We start from the raw sequence: 12,849 nt of genomic DNA on the forward strand, positions 1-12,849 counted from the left end.
TGTGCCAGTCTGCTGGTTGCCTGGACAAGAACCAAAGCCTGAACTTCCTTTCTCTCTCTTTTTGATGTGTATAAGAAAGAGCTTTAGATAAAAGAACAATTGTGTATTGAGAAAACATCCCAGCCCAAGTCCATAAGTCCGATACTAGCCCATATGTCGGGTACCAATCTATCAAGTCCTCTTCACACTCACGAAACACATGCAGTGACGCGGAATGCAGGAAGATCACAGGCCAGTGGGTGGAAAGCCTTGTAGATCCAGTGGCGGTGGAAGCATGTCAGCGCTGGCAGGGGTCTCCACATGGCTGCTCCAGCTCCAAGGCTCTCGCGAGGCTCCATGTACCTTGTCAGCAGGAATGTCTCCGAGGGAGCACTGAACTTCCTCTCTAAAAAGTTTTATTCCGCTATTAGGCAGCCAGGTGGTCAGAGAAGAAGAGGCCAACCTTCAAAGGCAAATCAAGACGGGACCTACCCAAACACGGGTACCAGACATCCCTTGGGTTGATTGTGCTCAGGTGACCCAGCACTAGCCAATGATATGGTTGCAGAAGGTAGAGGGCATATCCAGCAAAGCTTTCTTCATAGTGGAAATGTGGGAAGATCTAGTCTCTTTCTTTCCTCTCTTCTGGTTGTCATGTAGAACGTGGTCATGGCAGCCATCCTGTGATTCTGGGGACATAATCTTGGAGAAATTGGCAAAGAATCCTGAGACCTTTAGATGTTCTTATGAGTCAGCATCAACGTGGAACATCGCAGAAAGCGTGGTATATCCATGTTGGCTACTACTGGATAGCAGAATACTGTGCAGCAATAAAAAGGGAAGGAGTACTGACACTTGCCGTAATGTGCATGAACCTCGCAAACATGATGTTGAGTAGCCTGTCCCCAAAGGCCACATCAATCCTGACCTGCTTCTGAATTTTATGTTCAATGAATAATAATTATTGGGACTGGTTTCACTCTCAGGAGCCGTGGTGGCTCTTGCATGTTGACGCGGGTTATGCTTGCTGCATTTAATTCCATGGCATGCAGCATTGACATTTATCAGCAGCACAAACCCACCAGCCATTCAGAGGGAGAAAGATGGCACTACTGTAGACAAACATTCCTGGGTGAGGACCAGGTATGGCAGGGACCAGACCAATTACAGGGATACATACAGTAGCCAACTAAAAAGGAGGTGGGGAAAGGAAGCAAATAATAATAATAAAGAAATGGGGAGCAGGGGCACAGGGCACTAACCCGCCCAAGGGGAGGGTATTGTTTCTATCTCCACAGGGAAAGAGGGACCAGACTTCAACCCAGTGCTCCAAGATGTGACTGCAACGTGCTGGCGTGGAGTAGAGAACCAGTGTAAAGGTCTGGGGGGCCGGCCCCAACCCCAACTACTAAGTGGACACCTGCCCCTCCCCTCAGAAGAATTTATTTCAAAGGACAGTATTGAACCTGCAGCTCCGGGAGAGGGACATATCTGATGGGAGCAGATGAAGGGGAAGGATGAGAGAGTGGAACACATCCTGACCCACCAGGTCATGAGGATGATGTTCCCAATTAGAGCAGCCATTTGACAGAGAAGACGACATGGCCGGCACCACTATGAGACATGATGTCCCTCACTGACCCATAGCCCTACAGGGGACAACACCAGAGATAGTGTGGGAATTGCACCCGATCGCATCCCACCATACCGAAGCAAAACATTAAGGGGGTGCAACAGAACAGCAAGGGAATGGAATGGGGAGGTCCCCAGAGAATGCTGAAGGTGGACTTTGGGGCCAGGGCGTGGTGCCTCAACAGACTGGACTGGAAAACACTCATAAAGGCCAACAAACAATCCTTGAACTAACTACAAGCTTTTCTTTCTTGTTGTGTTTTTTTTGGTCATTGGTTTGTTGTTGTTGCTTTGTTGTATATTGTTGCTAGGTTTGGCTCTGTCTTGTTCTTGTGCATGTTATTATCTCTGCAGGTCTGTCTAAATAAGATAGGCTGGATGAAAAGTTGGAGGAGAAAACAATGGGACCTACAGTTCCGGGGGGTGGGGAACCTGGGAGAGGGGGAGGTTGGGGAAAAAGTAGTGGTGTTAATAAGCCCAGGGACAAGGGAACAACAAGTGATCCAAATTAGTGGTGAGAAGGGTGTGGGAGGCCTGGTTGGGACTTGCTAAAACCCTGGTGGGGACTGAGCACAATAGTGGGACAGAAGGGAAGTCAAAGGAAATAGAGGAAAGAGCTGGGAGGCAAAGGGCATTTATAGAAGTCTAGATAAAGACATGTACATATGTAAATATATTCATATATGAGGATGGGGAAATAGATTTATGTGCATATAATTATAAGTTTAGAATTAAGGTAGCAGAAGGTGTACTCAAGTACACCCTCAATGCAAGAATACTTTCTTCTATTAAATTGGCACTCTATGATGCTCACCTTCCCGACACAACCACTGAAGACAAAGAGGGTGAACAACTAAATGAGGTGAAGAAAGCTGATGGTGCCCGGCTATCAAAAGATATAGCGTCTGGGGTCTTAAAGGCTTGAAGGTAACCAAGCAGCCATCTGGCTCAGAAGCAACAAAGCCCACATGGAAGAAGCACACCAGCTTGTGTGATCACAAGGTGCCGAAGGGATCAGCTATCAGGATCAAAGAACTAAAATCATATAATTGTGTGCTCACCTGCCTGATATGACTGCTGAAGACAAATGGGTGCATAAGCAAATGTGGCAAAGAAAACTTGTGGTACCTGGCTATCAAAAGATATAGCGTCTGGGGTCTTAAAGGCTTGAAGGTAAATAAATGGCCCACATGGAAGAAGCACACCAGCCTGTGTGATCACAAGGTGTCGAAGGGATCAGGGATCAGGCATCATCAGAACAAAAAATCTTACCATAGTGAATGAGGGAGGGAGTGCGGAGTAGAGACCCAAAGCCCATTTGTAGGCCACTGGACATCCCCTTACAGAAGGTTCTTGGGGAGGAGATGAGCCAGTCAGGGTGCAGTTTAGACCCCATGAAAAATACAATTTTCCTCTAGTTCCTAAATGCTTCCTCCCCACCCCTACCCCCACACTGTCATGATCCAAATCCTACCTTGCAAGTCTGACTAGACCAGAGGATGTACACTGGTACAGATAGGAGCTGGGAGCACAGGGAATCCAGGGTGGATATTCCCCCTCAGGACCAGTGGTGTGAGTGGCGATATTGGGAGGGCATAGGGAGGGTGTGTTGGAAAGGGGAAACCGAATTCAAGGATCTACATGTGACCTCCTCCCTGGGGACAAACAACAGACAAGTGGTGAAGGGAGATGTGGGACAGAGCAAGATATGACAAAATAATAATTTATAAATTATCAAGGGTTCATGAGGGAGGGGGGAGCGGGGAGGGAGGGGAAAAAATGAGGACCTGATGCCAGGGGCTTCAGTGGAGAGCAAATGTTTTGAGAATGATGAGGGCAATGAATGTACAAATGTGCTTTACATTATGGATGTATGTATAGATTGTGATAAGAGTTGTATGAGCCCCTAATAAAATGATTTAAAAAAAGATGACACTCTCTGCTCCTATAGACTGATCGGTCTCAGAAACTCCATCCAGGGTCACTAAGGGGCTGAATGGCAGTGGGTTTGGGGGATACTGTACTCAGAGATCATATCATGTTGTTGTTCTCGGCAGGAGCTCTGCCTAAGTTTGAATCTCCATGGAACCTTGAGCATATGCACCGTTTTCCATCTTCAACACCCAGGGCCTTTGTTCCTCCTTTCTCTTCTACCGTGAGCTCCAAATGCTCTTCCCCACTCGCTTCCATGGCTTGCTGATTGATTCCTTCCTCACCTGTAGCATCAGTGCCTCAGCCAATGCTTTTCTTACGTCTTCACCTGAAGCCGGCCGTCTCATTCCATGTGTACTAGGCCGGGTTGTCTAGAGAAACACAGCCAATGACACGCTGTGGTAGTTACATCATCATTTGTCAATTTGAGGATTGAGAGTGAAGGGGTGGAGTCTAGCCTGTCAATCAGGGGATAGCCAATCAGGCCTCTGTGTGGACATGGCCTGCTCTTGAGGATTCTGAGAACTCCTGTAGTTCCTCCTTGGAGGCAGGAAGTACTAGTACTCTCTCTCGCTCAGCTCACTCCCTGGGAGACTCTACTGACAAGGCTCACTCCCTGGGAGACATTTCTGAGGAGAAGCCACATGAAGCAACTGAGGCAGTTAGAGTTTTGGAGCTGAAGGAACCACGTGGAGACCCCTGCCAGCACTAAGATGCTTCCACCATCACTGGATCCACAAGACTTACCACCCACTGGCCAGTGATCTTGCTGCATTCGGCATCATTACATGTGCTTTGTGAGTCTGAAGAGGATTTTATAGACTGGTATCGGACATATGGGCTAATATCAGACTTATGGACTTATGCCTCTGGCATCAGGTCATCATTTTTCCCCTCCCTCCCCGCTCTCCCCTCCCTCATGAACACTTGATAATTTATAAATTATTATTTTGTCACATCTTGCCCTGTCCGATGTCTCCCTTCACCTACTTTTCTGTTGTCCGTCACCCAGGGAGGAGGTCACATGTAGATCCTTGTAATAGGTTTCCCCTTTCCAACCCACCCTCCCAGTATCGCCACTCACATCGCTGGTCCTGAAGGGACCACCCGCCCTGAATTCCCTGTGTTTCCAGTTACTATCTGTACCAGTGTACATCCTCTGGTCTAGCCAGATTTGTAAGGTATAATTGGGATTAGCATTTAGGAACTAGAGGAAAGTTGTATGTTTCATCGTTGCTACATCGCACCCTGATTGGCTCATCTCCTTCCCGAGACCCTTCTGTAAGGGGATGTCTAGTGGCCTACAAAGGGCTTTGTGTCTCCACTCCGCACTGCCCCCCTCATTCACAATGATTTGATTTTTTGTTCTTTGATGCCTGATATCTGATCCCATGGACACCTCGTGATCACACAGGCTGGTGCGCTTCTTCCATGTGGGCTTTGTTAGTGCTGAGCTAGGTGGCCGCTTGTTTACCTTCAAGCCTTTAAGACCCCAGACACAATATCTTTTGATAGCCTGCACCATCAGCTTTCTTCGCCAAATTTGCTTATGCACCCACTTGTCTTCATTCAATTGTTCTTGTATATAACTCTCTTTCTTATTTACATGTGAGTCTCCCTGGATTTGTTCCTCTAGTCTACCCACACTAACACACACTCCTGAATGTATAAGAAAGAACTTTATATCAAGAATAATCATCTATTAAGACAGGCATCTCAGCCTAGTCCAACTCAAATCCACAAGTCTGATGAGAGCTGGGGCCTCTTCATCCCCAGGTAGCTGCAGGCGGAAAGCACAGAAGACGATGCAGACTGCAGGAGGACCACAGGCTGCTGCGTGCAGAGTTGTATGCATCCAAGGTCGATGGAAACGTGCCAGGGCCCTGACAGCATTCAGAGCAGCCCACGTGGGACCACCCCTGCAGGTAGAGTCCCAGCCTGCAGCGTGAAGTGGCAGAGGCAGAGGGAGGTTTCCGGCTTATTCTTATAAGAAGGCCACACTCCCCAGGAGGCATCCTCAGGCCGTGACCTGATTGGCAGGTAAGACCCCACCCTACACTTTCCTACAAATTCAAGTGGACACAAAATCATCCAACTACTTTGGTCTTGCTTTTGTACTTGCCCTGCTGGCCTCTAGTGATTTTCCACACCAGGTGGTTTGGGGCTGTCCTCCTCTTTGTTTCCTACTTGGGCGTCAGGAGGGGCTCTGCCTTGCCATTCCTGGCCTCCCAGATCTCACACCTCGTGGTTGCTCAGAAAGTACACAGTAAAGGAATCAAAGGTCTTTGCTCCACCCCCGGAGCTTGTCCTTCGTCCTAGGCAATGTGCAATCAGGCATTAAGGATTGACTCCACTCAGCATGGTGATTGAGTCAGATTTGTGCCTTTGAACGTTTAGACGGGTGGCTAGATCCTGGTGGTACGGTGGGTTGAGCATTGGCCTGCTCATTACAAAGTTGTTCAAACTCATTAGCTGCTCTCCGGGAGGAAATGAGGGCTGGCTGCTCCTGGGAAGGTTTACAACCTTGAAAACCCCAAGGAGTTGCTTTCCTCCATCCTCTAGGGTCACTGGGAGGCAAAGTCAACTGGATGGCAGTGGTGGAATGGCAGCTCGCTGGGGGAGGCTGGGTTAGAGAAGGGACAAGACTGGGTGATAGAAGGCAGAAGCGAAGCAGATGAGGTCGAGAAAGAGTAGCCAAGGACAACGGAAAAGGTGGTCAGAGAGACATCAGTCTTCAAAGGGCAAGAGAGCTGGGTTTTAATGAAATACTATCTTAGGAGAATCAGTTAATTAGCTCGTGATCTCTGTGGCTTTCATTTCCTCCTTTTGCTGACTTGCTCCTTTCTCCTAGTAACTTGGAGTTCCCAGGCTCCTCCCCGGGGAGGAGATATTAGTTTACCTCTAATTGTTCTTCTGGAAGCCTGTGCCCTAGGCCGAGCCGGCTCTGCATTTTATCATTGCTTGCCCGCAGACACTGGGGATCAATGGCTTTGGCCAAACCCAGGCCACAAAGAGGATTCACTGGACTGCATGCAGACTTACCTATTGTCCTCTGCGAGGGCCCTCTTGGCACACACACTCCCTCGCAGGGAGTGAGCCCAAGAGATCGTGTCAATGCTCAGCACAAGCCCTACATGCAGTAGATGCTCCAAAAATGTGAGGCGGGTGTCTGGGGAGGCGTAGCAGGGCAAGTAAGCAGATGCATGGTGCGTGGCTAGGGTGCATGAGTGATTGGATGGTTGGACAATGAACAGTTAGGTGGATGCATGCATGGATGAATAGGTGCACGAGTGAGTAGATAGGTAAGTAATTGGGTAGATGGATGGGGTTGAATGAATAGATAGAAGGGTGAGTGGAAAAACAGACCGTGGATGGATGAATAGAAAAGTGGGTAGCTGAGCAGGTGGAAAGATGGGTAAAGGATGGAATGTGTGAATGAGAAGAAGGACAGATGAGTGATTGGCTGATTGTGCGATAGGACAGGTAGGTAGATGATTATAAGGAACAATTGGTGGTTAGGCAATGAGGTGATAAATGGAGAGGGAGATGGATAAATGTTCGGAGTGGCCAGAAAACCAAGCTCATCCATTTACCAGGAACTTGAGACAGAAAACTTAATAAAATCTTGAAGAGACTAGAACACGAACTAGAATCAGACATAACTGGTCACTCGAAAATCAACTTATGAGTCTTCTTTCTTTCTTATTTTTAAAAATTTATTTTTATTTTTTAATTCTCTTTTTTTGTTTTCTCTTTCTTTCTTTTTTTATTCAGTCCATGGTGAATGAGAAAAAGCTGAAATGGGCTAGACTAATGCAAAGAATGTAGTACCATCTGGAACACAGTAGATGCTCGATGAAGGCTAACTGCAGTTATCATGGCTGTTAGTGTAACTTTAACACTTACGTTACATGTATCTAGTTAGACGTGGTGTTAAGTTCTTTATATGCAGCATCCTATTATTTCTCTTTCCCCAGTAAATGTGTAAGGTATATCCTGTCATCCCTACATTATTGATGATGATGATGATGATGATGATGATTAGGTGTAACAAGAGGGGAACCAGAGGAAGAACTATAGTCCAAGCTGATGGGAAAATTCCAGAGCTGCTGAAGGTTTGTCTGGGCAAGGGCACTCCAAAATAAAAACTCACTGCCACGGAGTCAATTACAAGTCATGGAGACCCTACAGGACAGGGTAGAACGAGCCCTGTGTGTTCCCGAGACTACAACCCTTCATGGGAGTAGAAAGCCTCATCTTAATCCCTCAAGGAGGCTGGTGGTTTATAAGTGCTGATATTATTGTTAGCAATATATAACCACATTGCCGCCAGGCCATAGCCAAGAGTACTTGTAACACTGAGTGACGTCTGCTCAGAGATATCAATGATTTCCCTTTTGCCTGTGGGTACCCCATAATCACCCTCACAAAGCAGTCACTCCTACCCAGGGATCCGTCGGGGAGAAAATGGGAGATTAATTAGCCTGGCCCAGTGGCTGCATCTGCTGAGAAACCTGAGTAGGATTCTCAGTGGGATTATAAATAAATGATGACCGGTATTATGGAGTAAAAAAAGAACCTAACTTCAAATGGACACATCTCTTGCCAGCATCGTTTAGAGGGGGATTTCACTTGTATTTACATGGACAGACCAAGCCAACTTGACCTCACTCAGCCTCCGAGAACAAGCCCAGCACCCCTCAGTGGGAAATCACTGAGAGGGTCGGATAGAGCAGAAGAAGTGTTGAGAGAGCACTGTCCCAGGGGGTCAGGTGACCTGGTGTTGAGACTCAGTGGCCTCTGGTGAGCTGGCTGACCTTTGGGATACTGGTCTCCTTGGGATGAGCCTGCAAGTTTTCCCATCTGTAAAATGAGCAGCTGCACCTGACCTTGAGCTTGAGTTTTAACTTGAGTTAAGGAATTGGGGAAATGAGGCCCCTTCACACACACACACACACACACACACACACACACACGGGCTTTGAAACCTTTGTGGGAAAATTCAGTTGTTTTCATTTCATTTTCCGTTCTTTTAATTCCATTTTCCATGAATTTTTTGAAGCCCGCCCCACCCCATGGGTGTGTACATATGTTATTTAAGGACTGAAGAAAAATATGAAATTAATCTTTAAAAAATAAATATTTGCAACTGAGCGTAGAGAATTCCTTAAGCAGGACTTTCAAAAGCAAAACCAGAAGACCAAAAGTAGATGCTGATGACATCCGAAGTCAGAACTTCTGCCCAACGAAGAGCCCCACCGACAAAGGTGGGGATTGAGGTGTCTGCATAGAAGGAGCTATTAGCCATCTTCAAAATAAAAGAAGGTAATGGCGGGCTGTTACACAACAAAGAAAAACACAACAACAAAACACAGCAGCCCCATGGGAAAACCAAATGTTGCTCGTGAACAGGTGGTTGAGAGAAGAAAACAAGCATCCAAGGGGACCGCCTAGTCTCTGGGAAGCAGAGAAACGCACATTTAAATGCAGGACCTGAAATGTGCTGAAACGCACATTTAAATGCAGCGCCTGATGCCTTTCAGACTGCCCGGAATTAGCTCTCTTGATTGGACCAGACACTGGGGTCTGAGGTGGTATGTGGGGAGGTAGGGGCTCTGCTCTTAGGATGCTCCCGGGACTAGACTTCTGTAGAGAGATCTGTGGGTGATTGGTCAAATTCAGTACTGCAAGTTCAATAGCACAACCATTCTAAACATGGGCAGTGAAGATATATAGATTTAATTATGTATATAATTATATTTACATGTAATTGTATAGTATATAGTTATTTGTGTGTATGTGTGTGTTTACTTTATCCAAAGTAAATCAAAGTCACTACCATCAAATCAATGCCGACTCATAGCAACCAGCTAGGACATGTACAACTAACTGCCCCTGTGGGTTTCCAAGACTTTAAATCTTCAAGGGAGCAGGAAGACCCATCTTTCTCCCAATGAGCGACTGGCGATTTCGAACTGCTGACCCTGCCATTAGCAGCCCAATGTGCAACCACGACGCCATCAGGGAGGGCTCCTTACCTGCATGTATGCACACACATCCATGTTGCTAGGTGCTGTCGAGTTGTGCAGCAGACTTACCCAATGCAGTTCATACTCTCCTTTCTGGAGGACTGCCGCCGCCATGAGCACTGACTGTGGATCCAAGCAAGACGAAATCTTCGATGGCTTCCATCTCTTCTGCATTTGCCGTGATATTATTGATTGAGTAATATATCACTGATTTTGTAACCCATATTGAAGGTTGCAATCCTTGATCTTGATCAGGAAGGCCTCCTCACTTTCAGCAAGCAAGATTGTGCTCCCTGCATATTGCAGATGGCTAATAAGCCTTCCTCATGCCCCATTCTTCTTCATGTAATCCAGCTGCTTGGGTTATTTGCTCAGCATACAGATTGAGAGTGTGGCAAGAGGGTACAACACTGACAGACACCTTTCCTGATTTTAAACTGTGCCGCGTTTTCTTGTCCATGTACAGGTCCCGTATGAGCACAATGAAGTGTTCTGGAATGGGAAGAATTCCCATTCTTCTCCATGCTATCTTTCCATAGTTTGTTATGATCCACACAGCTGATATATATGTCTGGTCACTCTGGTCCATAAGCAGACTCGTGGGAGGATGCTCAGGGAGGTACTAGCTGTGGGGTGGGGGTTGGAGGTAATCCGGGTGCCCTGCTGGGGGAGTGGACAGGGAACAGGTTCAGACAGATATCACAGCAGCTGTGCACCTAAGAGGAGCAGAGCACACGTGCCATGCATGCAGCGCACCACGACTGGTCGCAGCTAAGAAGAAGACACTGAATAAGATCTAAAACACATATCAAATCTCCACGTTTAAAAACCCTCACAAAGCAGGTGCTGGCTGGTCAATTTTCTATCATTTTTACCCCAAACAGACACAGTGACTCTGGTGAGAAGTAGAACTCAAAGGACAGTCGTATGTTCCTGGGCCTCCCAGGTTTTCTGCCTTGGAGACGGGGTTATCCGGTCACCTTTCTATCACTCGCTCGCTAGCAGGAAACATCTGTGTTTTCCTTCTCGGACAGGTTTCTGTCTTCCACGGGTTCCGGCGTTTGAAGGCTTTACTGTACTGACAAACAATGCCCAGTAGTAAGGGGAAGGTGGGGGAGACAGCGGAACTGATCACAATGATCTACCTATAACCCCCACCCAGGGGGACGGATATCAGAAAAGTGGATGAAAGGAGACATCGGTCAGTGTAAGACATGACAAAATAATAATAATTTATACATTATCAAGGGTTCATGAGGGAGGAAAGGTGGGGGAGGGAGGAGGAAAAATGAGAAGCTGATACCAAGGGCTCAAGTACTAAGAGAATGTTTTGAAAATGATGATGGCAACAAATGTACAAATGAACTTGACACAATGGATGGGTGGATGGATTGTGAAAAGAGTTATATGTGGCCATCTAGCTCAGAAGCAACAAAGCCCACATGGAAGAAGCACACCAGCCTGTGAGATCACGAGGTGTTGAAGGGATCAGGTATAAGGCATCATCAAAAAAAAAATCTTACCATAGTGAATGAATGGGGAAGTGAAGAGTGGAGACCCGAAGCCCATTTGTTAGCCACTGGAGATCCCTTCACAGAGGGGTCTAGAGGAGGAGATGAGTCAGTCAGGGTGCGACATAGCACCAATGAAGAATACAGCTTTCCTCCAGTTCCTAAATGCTTCCTCGGCCCCCACTACCATGATCCGAATTCTACCTTGCAAGTCTGGATAGAGCAGAGGTTGTACACTGGTGCAGATAGGAGCTGGAGACACAGGGAATCCAGGGTGGGTGATACCTTCTGGACCAGGGGTGTGAGGGGCGATACTGGGAGGGTAGAGGGTGAGTGGGTTGGAAAGGGGGAACTGATTACAAGGATCTACATGTGACCTCCTCCCTGGGGGATGGACAACAGAAAAGGGGGTGAAGGGAGATGCTGGATAGGGAAAGATATGACAAAATAATAATTTATAAATTATCAAGGGCTCATGAGGGAGGGGGGAGCGGGGAGGGAGGGGAAAAAAGAGGACTTGATGCAAAGTGGAGAGCAAATGCTTTGAAAATGATTAAGGCAAAGAATGTACAGATGTGCTTTATACAATTGATGTATGTATATGTATGGATTGTGATAAGAGTTGTATGAGCCCCTAATAAAATATATTTTTTAAAGAGTTGTATGAGAGCCCCCAAGAAAATGATTAAAAAAAACAAAACAAAACAATGCCCAATAAGGACATGACCGAGGAAGGGGGTGGGTGGGAGGAGGAGGAGAACAAAGGAGGAGAGAGACATGAGTCAAACAAAAGAGAAGAACAATAAGTGTCAGGCTGTCTATCCTGCTCCTGCCCTTGGCCAGAGGACAGGGACTGGCCGGCTATTACCCCGACACCCCTGCACTGACTTCAGTGCTGCGCCCATAGTACCTGCTCGTAAATATTTGGAATGATTCTTCGAATCAATGCATGAACTCGCTGGGTGGAGTGTTTTGCCGAGGCCAGTCTGACCTTAGGAAAGGCTATTTGTCCATTTGGGAGTCTGAGAGCTCTCAACGGTGAGCGTGCCAATCACTGGCCAGTAAGATCATGTCCCCCGAAACCTCTGCTGGAGGAAGTTCGGCAGGTTCTTTGTTTCAGGTTCTCACAAATCTTTCCCTCCCACCTTGGCTAAATGGGGTGGAGGAGGCAGGGCCTTCTGGGTGGCATGTAGATGTCCCCAGAATGCTGTGCTCTGGAAAGCCCACATCATAGCGTCATTTCCCCAGGCCCACCATTCCGCTGGGCCTACCGCAACTCACCGACGACAGCAAGTGGATTCTGACCCATGGCAAACATATAGGATAGAGTAGACCTGCCCCTGTTGGGTTCTGAAGCTTAAACTCTTTACAGGAAGAGAAAGTCTCATCTTTCTCCCAAGGAGCAGCTAGTGCTCTCGAACTGCTGACTCTGTGGTTAGCAGTCCAGCACGTGGGTTATTGTTTCCTGCCGTCTTCGGTGGAAATGGCCTCTGGAAGGAGATCACCCTCACTCATGAGCTCAGGAAAGGGCCAGGGGGGAGCCTAGACCGCAAGGCTGGAGAGAATCTGCCTCCCGTCTCCCACACCCCACATCCAATTCACCCCAAACCCTGACAGCACTACCTTCAAAATATATTCTTCTGTCTGACCACTTCTCCCCATGTCCACTGTCACTACCCTGCACCAAACTGTCACTACCCTGCACCTGGATAATTGCAACATCCTCTTCCCTGTCTCCCTGCTCTCACCCTGCTAAGTCTCCCAGA

Source organism: Tenrec ecaudatus, chromosome 12 (assembly GCF_050624435.1).
Source record: "Tenrec ecaudatus isolate mTenEca1 chromosome 12, mTenEca1.hap1, whole genome shotgun sequence".
Lineage (NCBI taxonomy): Eukaryota > Metazoa > Chordata > Mammalia > Afrosoricida > Tenrecidae > Tenrec > Tenrec ecaudatus.